The 12,280-nt window shown below is 37.7% G+C and overlaps 1 protein-coding gene across 1 annotated transcript in view; it reads left to right on the forward strand.

Moving 5' to 3' along the window:
- The first annotated feature begins 10,104 nt into the window (after positions 1-10,104).
- The window catches only part of EXOC2 (exocyst complex component 2), a 153,811-nt gene continuing 151,635 nt past the window's right edge, over positions 10,105-12,280 (forward strand). The window contains exon 1 of the mRNA XM_084509813.1: positions 10,105-10,123. The gene's annotated coding sequence lies outside the window, so the exon portion shown is untranslated. The remainder of the gene's footprint in view (positions 10,124-12,280) is intronic.

The raw sequence follows: 12,280 nt of genomic DNA on the forward strand, positions 1-12,280 counted from the left end.
AACTGCTAAAAGGCTCACTCTGGTAATATTTTCCTGCAGAAAATGTCTGTGTCTTGTTAAATGTTTATGGAATACTGTAATTATATTACATTTGCTGTTAAACGATATTGACATTTTTGAATAAAAAGGGTTTTTTGTTTTGTTTTTTTTTTTTCTTTTTTTTTTAATCCAGGCAGGATCTATAATGTGCACATCTGGTTGCAACCTAATGTGTGGCACTGAAACAAAAAAAATATAAAAATAAAAAATCTCCCCACCCTCAAATCAAAAAGCCTTCTGCCAATGTTCTTCTGTGTATTATTTTTTCAAAGTAGCTCCGGCTTTCGTAGCACTTGCTATGATTAAGTATGAGGACTTTCTCGCTATCAGCAAATGTTTAAAGGCAAGTAACCAGCAAAGTTTCAGCAAGCTGATGGCTGGTGAAGTAAGGATATATTTAGCAATGAAACAGCTGTTTCTCCAGCAATAACCCAGCTGTTTGGCTTGGAGAATACCTGTTAGAGTTATTAATCATATTAAAAAGTAGGAAAAAAAGACTTTGGAAGGCTTGAAATGAACATTTTGTATGTCATTTTTATATGTAAAAAGGTGGCATTGCCACTATAAGGAGTGTAAGGAGAAAAAAAAAGCAGGTGAGTTGGGAATCTTTGTGAAGGTTATAGGTATTTAAATAGTTACACTTAACATTGCTGCCAGCTATCTGTCAATTTCAATTATCGTTTCATCATTCAGCGGGTGATGCTCTTGTAAAACATTCGCAGAATGCTTTGTATCGTAGTGTTTTCCGTATCAATTCCCTCCCCTCAATCTTTCTTTTGAATTACTGTAAAGGGGTCAGATGTGATGTTGGCTAACTGCACCACTTAGTATACATTTGTGTTTTCCCATTTCCCATTGGGTAATGGAAGACAGAAATCTGGCTCTCTTCAACTTTGGGAACTATCCATAACTCAAAGAATGTGATTTCTACTGGAGGCTAGAGTAAGGAATACATATAAAATTCTACCATTTAGCTGGATTTCTACAGACAGACTTTTTTACAGGGTTTCCCCGTCATGCAGATTTAATCAAGAGTACCAGTCAATTACAGTAGGTTTGCACCAAATGGACTTGAGATAGAACTCAAGCTTTTGCATTGTGACCAATGCTATTCATAAAAGTTGAGAACATCTTAAAAAGCTTTTTTTGTGTGTAGGTAGGACCAGTCCTGGCTGTATATGCACAACATAATTGTGGCTTGATTGTGTAGTGGTTCCATTGTTATTCCAGGTGGCCCTACACTGCAAAACTGGAACTATCACAAGAAAGACCTATGTACATAGAAAACACATGATTTTGTTGACAATTTATTAACTCACTAAAAGATGATCATATCCTATTCTTTTGTGGATTTTCTGAGTTAGGATATTTGAGGTTGCTTTTGTTTTGTGTCTCTTTAAAGAATGAACAAATTGAATAAAACTTAGATATTTAAAATCTTGGATATTTTAAATATCTCAGACTTGAGCCTTTTTTTTTCCAGCTGGAACTGAACATTTCGGTGTTTTTTAATCAGAACACAGTATTTTGACCTCTTGAAATGTTTCATTTAAAAGAATCTCAACTGGAGAATAAAGACAAACTAGCTAAGCTATCCTTTTTTTTATTATTATTTTATATTGTAAATTTTTATAAAACTATGGGATGAACAGAAATGTATCCATCAACAATAAAAATAGCTCAGACTTTCATCAAAGAATTAATTCATGCATTGAAGGCTACATGGACTATCATAACTAAAATCTGCTCTCATTTATCGTGGTTTACATTTTTTCTATTAGAGCAATCTGCCTGTTGTATTGCAGAATGACTTGAGGGCCTGGCACCATTCCCTCTCAACCTCACATGATATAGCATGAATACGCACACATTTATCATGGGACTGCGCATACGTCCCACATCCCTTGTCTCACTGGTTATGTGCTTACCCTTCTCCCTGCAGTCCTGTGACTACTCCACACTTTAGAAGCTTTTGGGAAAGTAGAAATTAGGAGAGATCATCGTAAGCCCTTTGCTGACCAGCAGCAGCATTAACCTGTCAGTGACTATGAAATCTAGCAGATCATAGAATGACTTCTTCATAAAGATATGCCTGCACTCAGTAAATGGTCTATATCAAGGTATCTTGTCCACGTTCATACAAACAGCTGACAGTAAGACAAACTTGTACTAATGCTACAAGTCTTTTATAGATCAGTGGAATCTCCTAGTTTGCAAAAGGTATGTGTTTTCAGAGTCTCGTTTTCCCACAGAGCATCAACCTAGCTTTTGCTTGTATTTTCACTGCAATTGTGTTTTGCAACTCAAAGAGAGAAACCAACAATTTCATTGCAGGCAATGTAGAAGGCCCACATCAATTTCAAGCATGTGGGTAGGTGGAGATTAAATCTGGTCCTTATGTTCAGGATGCTGAAGAGTCTCAGTTTATCCCCTACTAATTTATATACAGTTGCATAATAGTACCTCCATTAAAGCTAACATTAGCTTGTGGAGTCATCTTCTTTGGAGATATTCAAAACCCGCCTGGATGTGATCCTGTGTAGCATGCTCTACATGACTCTGCTTGAGCAGAGGAGTTGGACTAGATGATCTCTGGAGGTTCCTTCCAACCTCGACCATTCTGTGATAACTGAACCAAGGTAAAGTGGGCCACAGAAAAGGCAGAAGTCAAGAAGGACCAAACCTTGTCTGGATCATACAGTGTTGTTCCACCTCCTCTTTCAGGGTTTTATGGTTTCATACAAGACCTCTTTAGAGAACTTATCAAGGCAAAAACCCTGTTTCTTCATATAAATTGTATAGTAAATTTACATTCATATTCATATATGCCTGTATTCACACATACATGCAGACTATAGGATAAACTGAAAAAAAAAAAATCTTGCTAATATTATCTACCTAAAGATTTTTTGAACAATCGAACAAAACAAAACCAAATCCACAAAACTTAGAGACCTAAGCTTAATCCTTAAGGAAACTTGTTGGTTTTTGTTTCTGAGTCCTCTTCACCACTGTGGAGCAAATGTAGATGTCCATTTCTTTGTGGATATGATGTGCGTAAAAAGTTCTCAAGAACATTTTAATCAGCTGAATCTTTGCTGAGCAACTATCCAAGGAATCAGAGGAGAATTAAGACATTTTTCCATATACGAAACAAATTTGAGAAATATCTTACCCTTTTCAAAGGGTCATTCAGTCTTTCTCATTTGCTGCACTATCTAAGTGCAAGCATATTGTCATATCAGTGTGAATGTTCACTACTTGTAGAATGGACCCCAGAATCGGAGGTGTGTGTCTGTTCTCATCTCCCACGCTGCTTCTGGTTTCTCTAATATCCTGTGCATGTTGCTAGTCTAATACGAGATTAATCGTTTTGTTTTGTTTTGTTTTTGTTTTAAAAAAAAAAAGGCTGTTTTAACATAATCAGTATTGTCAGCATCTGTAAAATGCCATCCCTTTTTAAGTTAGGCATTCCAGTGTATTAGTGCTGTATTAATCCATGACAAAAAATAATAATAATAAATAAATAAATAAAAAGAATATTTATAGCTTTAATTCCTTTTTGTCCACATATTTCCAGGCTGTTGAAGGTTGGAATGTTTTACAAAAATTTACATTTCAGCATCGATTTCAAATGCACAGAATTTTATATTCTATTTCATTCATTGTATTTGGCCAGCTGAGAGCACTGTTTCTGTTGCCTGGCCAGATTAGTGCACAAGAATTTATAGTGAAATACTCGTGAACGCAACTCTAACACTGGGTTCCATAATTGCATTAGAATGAAAGCAGAATAGCCTCAAAACTGTGGACATTTATTCTTCAAAAATGGTACCTTAATAGCATTTGTTGAATTTCATCTAAATTCTTATCTCAGACCCTCATATAAATTCTGAGATTTTGTTAGTGTTTATTTATTTACTTGCTTTTACAGAGCAAGGATACACAGTTAGGCTTCAGGACCCAAAGCTTTCTTTTATATAAAGTTCTTGAGTGCAGCTGAATCTAAGGTAAAATATGCTGAAAAGTAGAAGGCAGCAGCTGTTAGGAGCTTTTTTTGCTCGGATATTTCTTAGTCAGATATATTTTTCTTTTCATGAATAAATATGCTTGCTTGAGCAATGCCATCTGCAGGCTTTCTAAAGACAGTGGTTTTGTTCTTTTGGGTCTCCATTCATCAGAGACTTAAATCCATCCTAAACTTTACTGGGAGCTCAGTCCCATTGACTTAAACATGACTACCTGCCAGTCAAAGAAGTAAGTAGTGAGGCTGCAGTGAGAAGACCCTGTTTGCCAACAGATGAATTAGATGCCATGCAAATGTGTATTGACCAACAAGATGTCTGCTGCCTAACTTTCTATGAGGAGTGAAAATCCTATCAAAAATACTTTTGTACATGGCACTCAGAAAAGAGAAAAAAAAAAAAAATCCTGTCCTCTTTGGTCTCTGGGGATAGCAATCCCCAAATTTCTTCAGAATCAGGAATCATAAGTAGGGACTCCTCTTGTGCAGTGCAGATGATGGGCAGGTTTTGCACCTCCCTCTACCAGCAGGCCTGTTCTAGAGGGTCAGTAATTGTAACCTTGACATGTAGTTCAGCATTTTCCACAGTTTAACATGATGCAATTAAGGACAGTTTATTCTCTATACCCAAAGAGAGTTTGTGTGTGCTAAATCTTGCCAATTTCTTCAACCATTTCAGCTAGTCTAATGAAAGACATTGTCTTTGTCTGCAAATATGGCCTTGGTTATATCCTTAGACCATCATAACTACAGCAACGCTACTTATAAAATGTAATGCATTTAAAAAATAACACATCCATTAGAAGACAGGCATAATTTCCTTATAAAGTTGAAGTGAAATGTCAACATTTTTTATAATCCATGAGTACCATGAGCAAAAACAGAAGGTAGAAATGCTGGTGGTCTGATCCCTAATTGGTTTAAAAGGCAATAAAGATAGATTGTTTCTTTTAAGATGATGCAGTCAATTTCTTTTCCTAACTCGTAGTACTAATCTGTCACAGCACTGATAGTTCTGTAGGGGTCTGACTCCTTGAAAGGGTCCTTATAAGGCTTTGTAACTCCAGAACTGCTTTCTCTTGGTACCTGCTTGTTCTTGGATGAATCTTTCTTGTCATGTCATGCAAAGTGAAGAATTAAAGTCAATTCCCCTCCTTAGTACACTCAACCGTTATGTCTGTGAGCTTGGAGGACCAAGGCATGCATGAAGCAAATATTGACAGCATTAGGAATAGTATTAACTGCATTAACATTGCAGTGTTAGGAGGAGCAAATGATAAACAATTCTTGAAGTCAACAGAAAGACCACTGGATGTCCAGAGAGGACCAAGCTGTTTACTCATTTTCAGTTGTTTTGCAGGTTCTGTGGCAGAGACAAATTTTCATCTGGACTGAAATGAAGTATACATAATGAATATGCACCAGGCGTGACACTGGGAGATGTGGATGGAAACAACTCTTCCTGCTACCAGAGCTGGTTCTGTGAGAATGTCCTATTAAAGATCCACACGTGAAGTGGTTAATAATATAATATATAATATATATAATATATTATATACATAGTATATATATTATTAATGTATATATATTATAGTATATATATAATATAATAGTGGCTGCTCTCTCAAACACCATAGCATTTGTCAGGAAGCCCAAAACTGTTCAGTGCTTCTGGTCAGTGATGGAAGTAATAGGAAGTTGGTGGAGGTTAAGGATGCTTTGTCGCAGAACAGGTTTCCATGAGAGCACAAAGACAGATGTTCTGAAGGCACTGAAACTGATCTCTGAAACAGTCTATAGTTTGGGTGCACGGGTCTAAACCAAGCCTACAGAATAAATGGGATGTCTCTGGGTTAGGCTGACGTTTATGCTGTAGCCAAAGCACTGATGGTTGACCAAAGGGTTGAATCTTAAAAATTCTGTATTTCTTGGTTTATGAACTCCAAGCACGATCATCAGGTCTGACCTAATATTAGTCCTGCCTTCAAAGACCTCTTCCCAACTAAATTATTCAGTGATTCTAAGTATGCTCTTCCTATACCATAGTGTCTTTGAAATATTGGTGAGTTACAAAAAATTTCAGGTTATGGACACTCTACATAATGCAGAATTGTTTTTCTTCAGCAGCCTACGGGACTGTGGCCTGGGCATCAGCTTCATCAAATCCCATTTCACTATTTTATCATGCGTGATCCCCATTACAGAATGTTTTTCAAGTCTTACAGCTATCACAGCTTCTGCAGTTTCTCATGTCTTCTTTTCTCTTATTCCTTTTACTACAAGTTGTATACACAAAATGAGCACCTTTTGCAATTTTTCAGAGCTAACATTCTCTATGCGTAGACAGCTATCTGCCAGTTATGCTCTTTCTCTATAAAAACATAAGAGTATCTTTAGAAAGCTAATGTTAAGGCTCATTTCTTTCTTTCAGGATTTTGAAGGACTTATAAATCATCATAATGACAGCTAGAAAAGACCAAATAAAGACAGTATCAACATGATGTAAATATTTCTTTGCTAGAGCCATCGACCCTCAAACCATTACACTCACTGCTTATCCTCTAGTCTTGAAAAACTACTTTGGCTAAAACATATGGAAAGATGTAGAAGTGCCTTTCACATGATATTGCGATATCTTCTGGCTCCCATATAGGATGGCAGTCCTTTGTTTACCGTATGCAGTAAGAAGACAGAAGAGCTTGCTTCATTCCCTGCCCTCACACAGATTTCCTGCAGGACTTCAAACAAGTCATCAGAGCTGGTGGAGCTGGACAGACAGCTGAGTTCAGTATGCATAAACTCTGTGAGGGTAAGAAATGAAAAGCAAAATGTTCTCTGCCTTGGGCAACCACTCTCACTGTCTTAAAGTAATGGGATGTACTTTGCTGTTTCTGAAGATGATATGTAACTATCTCATGGTTATATCATTATAGTATACAAATGTTTTCTAGATTGCCCTGTATTGGCGACTTTATATGAACTTCTTTATACAACTGTTTGTCTTTTCCTCATCTCTTCTTCCCCCCATCTTCTTTCCTAGTTATCCATGAAGATCTCAAGGATCTCTAAACCTATTACTCTAAAATGCTGTCGTGGTTTAACCCGACCAGCAGCTAAACACCACGCAGCCATTCGCTCACCCTCCCCCTCCCTCTCTGGGACGGGGGAGAGAAATGGAAAGTGAAGCCCGTGAGTTGAGATAAAGACAGTTTAATAAGACAGGAAAATAATAATAATAATAATATAATAATAATAATAATAATAATAATAATAATAATAATACAATGGTGACAATAGTACTACTACTACTAATATGTACAAACAAGTGATGCACAATGCAATTGCTCACCACCCACTGACCGATGCCCAGCCTAACCCCGAGCAGTCCGGCCCCCTCCCCCCAGCTAGCCACCCCTATATATTGTTTAGCATGACGTCAGATGGTATGGAATACCCCTTTGGCTAGTTTGGGTCACCTGTCCTGGGTCTGTCCCCTCCCAGCTCTTACTGCACCCCCAGCCTGCCTGTTGGCAGGACAGAGCAAAAGGCTGAGATGTCCTTGGCTTGGTATAAGCACTGCTCTGCAACAATTAAAACATCAGGGTGTTATCAGCACTCTTCTCATCCCAAGCCAAAACACAGCATTCCACCAGCTACTAGGAAGAAAATTCTATTCTAACTGAAACCAGGACAAATGCATTGCACTGTCTGGTGTCAGAAAGATAAAATAGCTGAATTCATCAAATTAATGTTTCGCTATTGACAAGAAGGTCTGTACTGTTATCAGAGATTTAAATGCTTATTCAATCCTATTGATCGCATAAATATATACATGCTTTTTTCTCTCAGTGCTTTTATAAACCTTCAAATGAGGTTGATTCCTTCTGCTGAGAGATTTAATTGTTGGTATATGTTTTCTATGTGAATGATGAAAGCCAACTAGAATCACTGCTGAGTGAACTACAGCAATCCAGGATTATGATGAATGGGAGTAGTGAATGATCAGTGACTGATGTAAGCAAAACATTGAATCTGAAGCGCCTGTAATTAGAGGGACATGATAATTTGACTGAACATTTCAATGTCATACATGGGACAAATATGATATTCGTCTTTAAGTACTGAAAGCTTCTGAGTGAGAAATTAGTTAATTACAAAATGGCATGTGGTTCTTACACAGCAAGCTAATTCACCCATTGTATAGCTCCAGCAGAACAGGGCTCGCTTACATCAGGGCTGAACTGGCAAGTGAGAATTAAAGCATTGTGAAACTTTCCTACACAGCCTGGGTTGACCTTAGTCCCACAGTGCCATGCCATTACAAAATGTTGTTCATGTTACTAACCAAGAAGTGACCCTTTTCTCCTAAAGCTTTTAATATCTGCTAGGCTCCACTATGATGGAATCAGTCTCAGGAAACATTATTCTCTGCTCAGGTTGCTGCCTGGAAATAACTTATTTAACCCTTGAATTTGAATTCTCATTTCTTTATGTCTTTGCCCCAAAAAAGCGATGGCTCACAGACTGGGTGGTTATACTGGGATGTGTCAGGCAGCAGCTGGAAAGCTTACACCTAAGGGTAGTATTTACAGAGCTGGTGATCGTACTTGAAATGATGACCTATATACAGGAAATCACGGAGATAAAGAAACCCTGTTTTTCCAACAAAACTCATTTCTAGTGAAATCTAAGAGTATCTGAGGCATAACTCAAACCTGATTGTGGGCAAGAGAAGGTAATAATAGAATATAACTTACAGAGGAGAAACCAAGCAGGTCAAAGTAATTGGCTTTAATTAGAGCAGATGGAAAGTGAACTGAATATTGGTTTCTGAAGGCAGGACATCAGGAGTGCAGATCTTTACCTCCTGTACAAAGCAGTATAATCAGAGTGCTGGTGGCATAGAGTGGACCTTAGGTTCACCTCAGTCCTCATTTCCTGAGGTTCTTTTGACGCCACTGAAGTGTATTAAAGACAATCTTGTCTGGCAGCATTTCAGGAGAGAAGGGATATTATAAAATGCAGCAAGAGCAGAGAAAAATAAATGATCATCAGTAATGTCCTTTTAACACTGTGTGTATAGAGGGGGAGTGTGAGCATTTGCACACATGTAAGTAATCTGGATTTAAACTGATTTTAGATTAAATGCTGTCAGATGCACAAAATGAATAGGAAAAAAAATGTTTCTGTGCTGCGTTGCCCACATTTGGGTAAGCTTGGCTGGTAACAACTGTAAGTAAAGAAAAATATTAGATGAGCGATTTTTTTACTGGTGCTTTAGGAGAAATGACTGGTAACCAGTTGTGATGTTTAAACCAGGCTTTGTTACGTCTCTTTTCCTTTGCCTCTCTAAAAGAAAATAGAAAGTGGCCAGCACACTGTATATATTAGCAGGTTAACATACTGGGCCATACTTGCACTTTATTGTAAATGTTTTTGGTACTTCTTCGAAATCTGTGTTTACCTTGGGTATTTTCTTAGTTCACACATGTGAAATAACAGCTGGGACTTGCCAAAATATAGCAGTCAAGTGCTGTACATGTAGTAGCTTTAAAACTAACACAGGTGTCCTAGATCCCTTACACAGAATAAACAGAAGCACACGATCAAGAGTGTGTCTAACTCCTCTCTTCTGGAAATGACTCGTCCTGAAATGCTTGATCTGACAATTGCTCTGGTCTCTGAAGAGAGATGCATCACATGGGTGAAATACTATTGATTTCTCCAGAAAGTGGAAAGTACGCCATCTTTTTAATTTTAATAGAAATGTAAAATCATAAACTGAATCTTCCAATTACCACCCTTTTTCTTTTTTCAAAGGAAAGGTAAGTACATTTAATGAGCTCAGTTCATTCCTGGGTCACACCAGGAGCAGAAGGACAAGACCTCCATCACTGGAAAGACCACCCAGAGAGGAGGAAGCTGCGCTTGCCCAGAAGGGAGGAAAAGCAAGAAGATCCCAGTGGTTTTCCTTCAGAGCCCAAGCCATGACTACCAGCTGCCTCCACGGCAGAAGTCGAGGGGCCCCAGCCATGGAGAAGGGGCCTGTTTCTTTTCAGCGTGAGTACACCTCGTTTCCTTTGTGCTGGCAAGGCTGTCTGTAGACAAGAGAATACAAATGCAGCACGCTCTTTGGTTTTCTTTATGATGGCCTTTTCGTTTGTTGGGAGTTTTTGTTTCCATGATTTTACATTGTTCTGCTGTTCCTATATCTGAAAGGGAAATAAAATAGAAGCTAGTATATTAATGACAGCTACTGTACATGGAAGATGAGCTGGCTGTGAATTTGCACAGCTGTAGCCAACTGGAAATTAGTATTGTCAAATTCTTGAACTTCCATTCAAGAATCCCACTGACAATGCACAGGAGAATTGGGAATTTGGAACCTTATTCTCAGAGCAGTTTTGTCTCCACAAGGATGGTGTAGGTAAAAAGGATTTGCCCATGGGGAACACCTGTGCCATCTTGTTGCCTGTGTAACTGGCTGGGAGTAGATAAACAAGCCTACACGTGTGCAAGAAAGAAGAGTTTTTGCTTCCTTTTACCAAAGTGGTATTGCTTTGCAAGGAGTAGCATCCAAAATATGTAACTGAAGACATTCACTTGGCAAGTTCACTCAAAAGGAAGTTGCATTTTGCATAGTAATTTCACTGACCTACACTTTTTCACGAAAATATGTAATGCATATTGCTTGTAAGGATAGAAATCAAGCTACTGGAAAAGAACTGTCCATTCTCTGGAATCAGCGTGTTTAGACTGAGAATTTGTGAAACTGGACTGAGGTTTCCAATACTAAAATTATGGCTAATTTTAGCAAATGCATTTGTATTAATAGTCCTAACATATGAGATCCTATGGAAGTACTTGGGATTTTAGCGTCATTAAAATAAAAGCTGGGAACTTCTAATTACACCATGAAAATGTTTTCCATTATGAGAGAAAAAAAAAAAAAAAAAAAAAAGAAAGAAAAAGAGAGAGAGAAAGAGAAAGTGTTAATTATGTAAATTTCCATCACCAAAAGGCTTGTTTCCACTGCAGGGCATTAAACTTTAAATTAAACTTTGGATGTTGCCCATAGCTGCACTGGGTCTCTGTGCCTGAAAGGTTGCCTTCTTTTTCCAGCTATATCAGTTGATCTGATGAAAGATTTTGCTGCTCCTTAGAGCTTACCTTGCTGGTTTTGGAGATATTGCAGCTCAGTAAATCTTATTGAGTATTTTGTCTTGACCTTCCTACAAAGGTAAAAGTGTCTTGGATTCAGACCTAGTCTCCCGAATACTTTCTTTGTTGATAATGTAACGCATTTAGTTTTCCACACTGTGCATGGCCAGGACAGGATTAGCAAGGCATTAACTGATTGCAGGAGGATCAAGGAAGTGGATTAGAGCTGCTTCACAACCCAGAAAGTTGATGATTCTGAAGGTAAACACCCCTACTTGGGGACATGAGATAAAGAAAGTGAGATTTAATCAAGTGCTTTGAGAAAAGAGTGAAGGCAGTCTATGTCTTGCTTTTCCAGTATATTCTAGTTATCCCTCGACATAATTATGTTTTAATACAATGCCAGCTTTCTTTTTAGTAAGATCCTTGAAATTTCTTTTAGGCCACCTAAAATGTCATGGCTTTTTCCCTCATCAATCAAAACATTTTTTTTTTTTAAACTGCAGGATGTTTGTTCAGTAGAGCTCGCTGTTTTTCTTTCATTGATTTTCTTTTTAACACAGTTGTTGAAAACTTAATTTTGAGTTTAGTCAGCTTTGTTCAAGATGCATTGCTATTCGAAGTAGAATTTGTGGTATGTTTTCTGCAGTCCAGTGCGAGGGACGTACAGCATGATGGATGATGTTTGGAATGAAAAGCTGAATGAGTACAGGCATTACCAAAGCTGCTCTCTTGATTTGAAATGAGAAATCCCTTTCTTTGTTACTTTTTGATAAGAAATCTAGAGTGACACGTTGTTGGAAAATAATCCCTCTGAAAAATAAATGCTACTTGAGATTTAGTGGTAAGATTTGGCTTGTATTTGTCTTTTGTATAAAAACCTTGTGAACATAAATATGTTTTTAAAGTGGTAATGGTGGGGTTATGTTCCTAATTTACTTTATGGTCGCTTATTAATTATTCTATGAAAAACTGGAGCTTCTTCACCCAGAAAATTTTGCTCCTGTGTCTATTTACTGTCACCTACCCAATGTCAGTGGATAGCAAGCATTGGTT

This window comes from Aythya ferina, assembly GCF_964211825.1.
Source record: "Aythya ferina genome assembly, chromosome: 2".
In the NCBI taxonomy this organism is placed as follows: domain Eukaryota; kingdom Metazoa; phylum Chordata; class Aves; order Anseriformes; family Anatidae; genus Aythya; species Aythya ferina.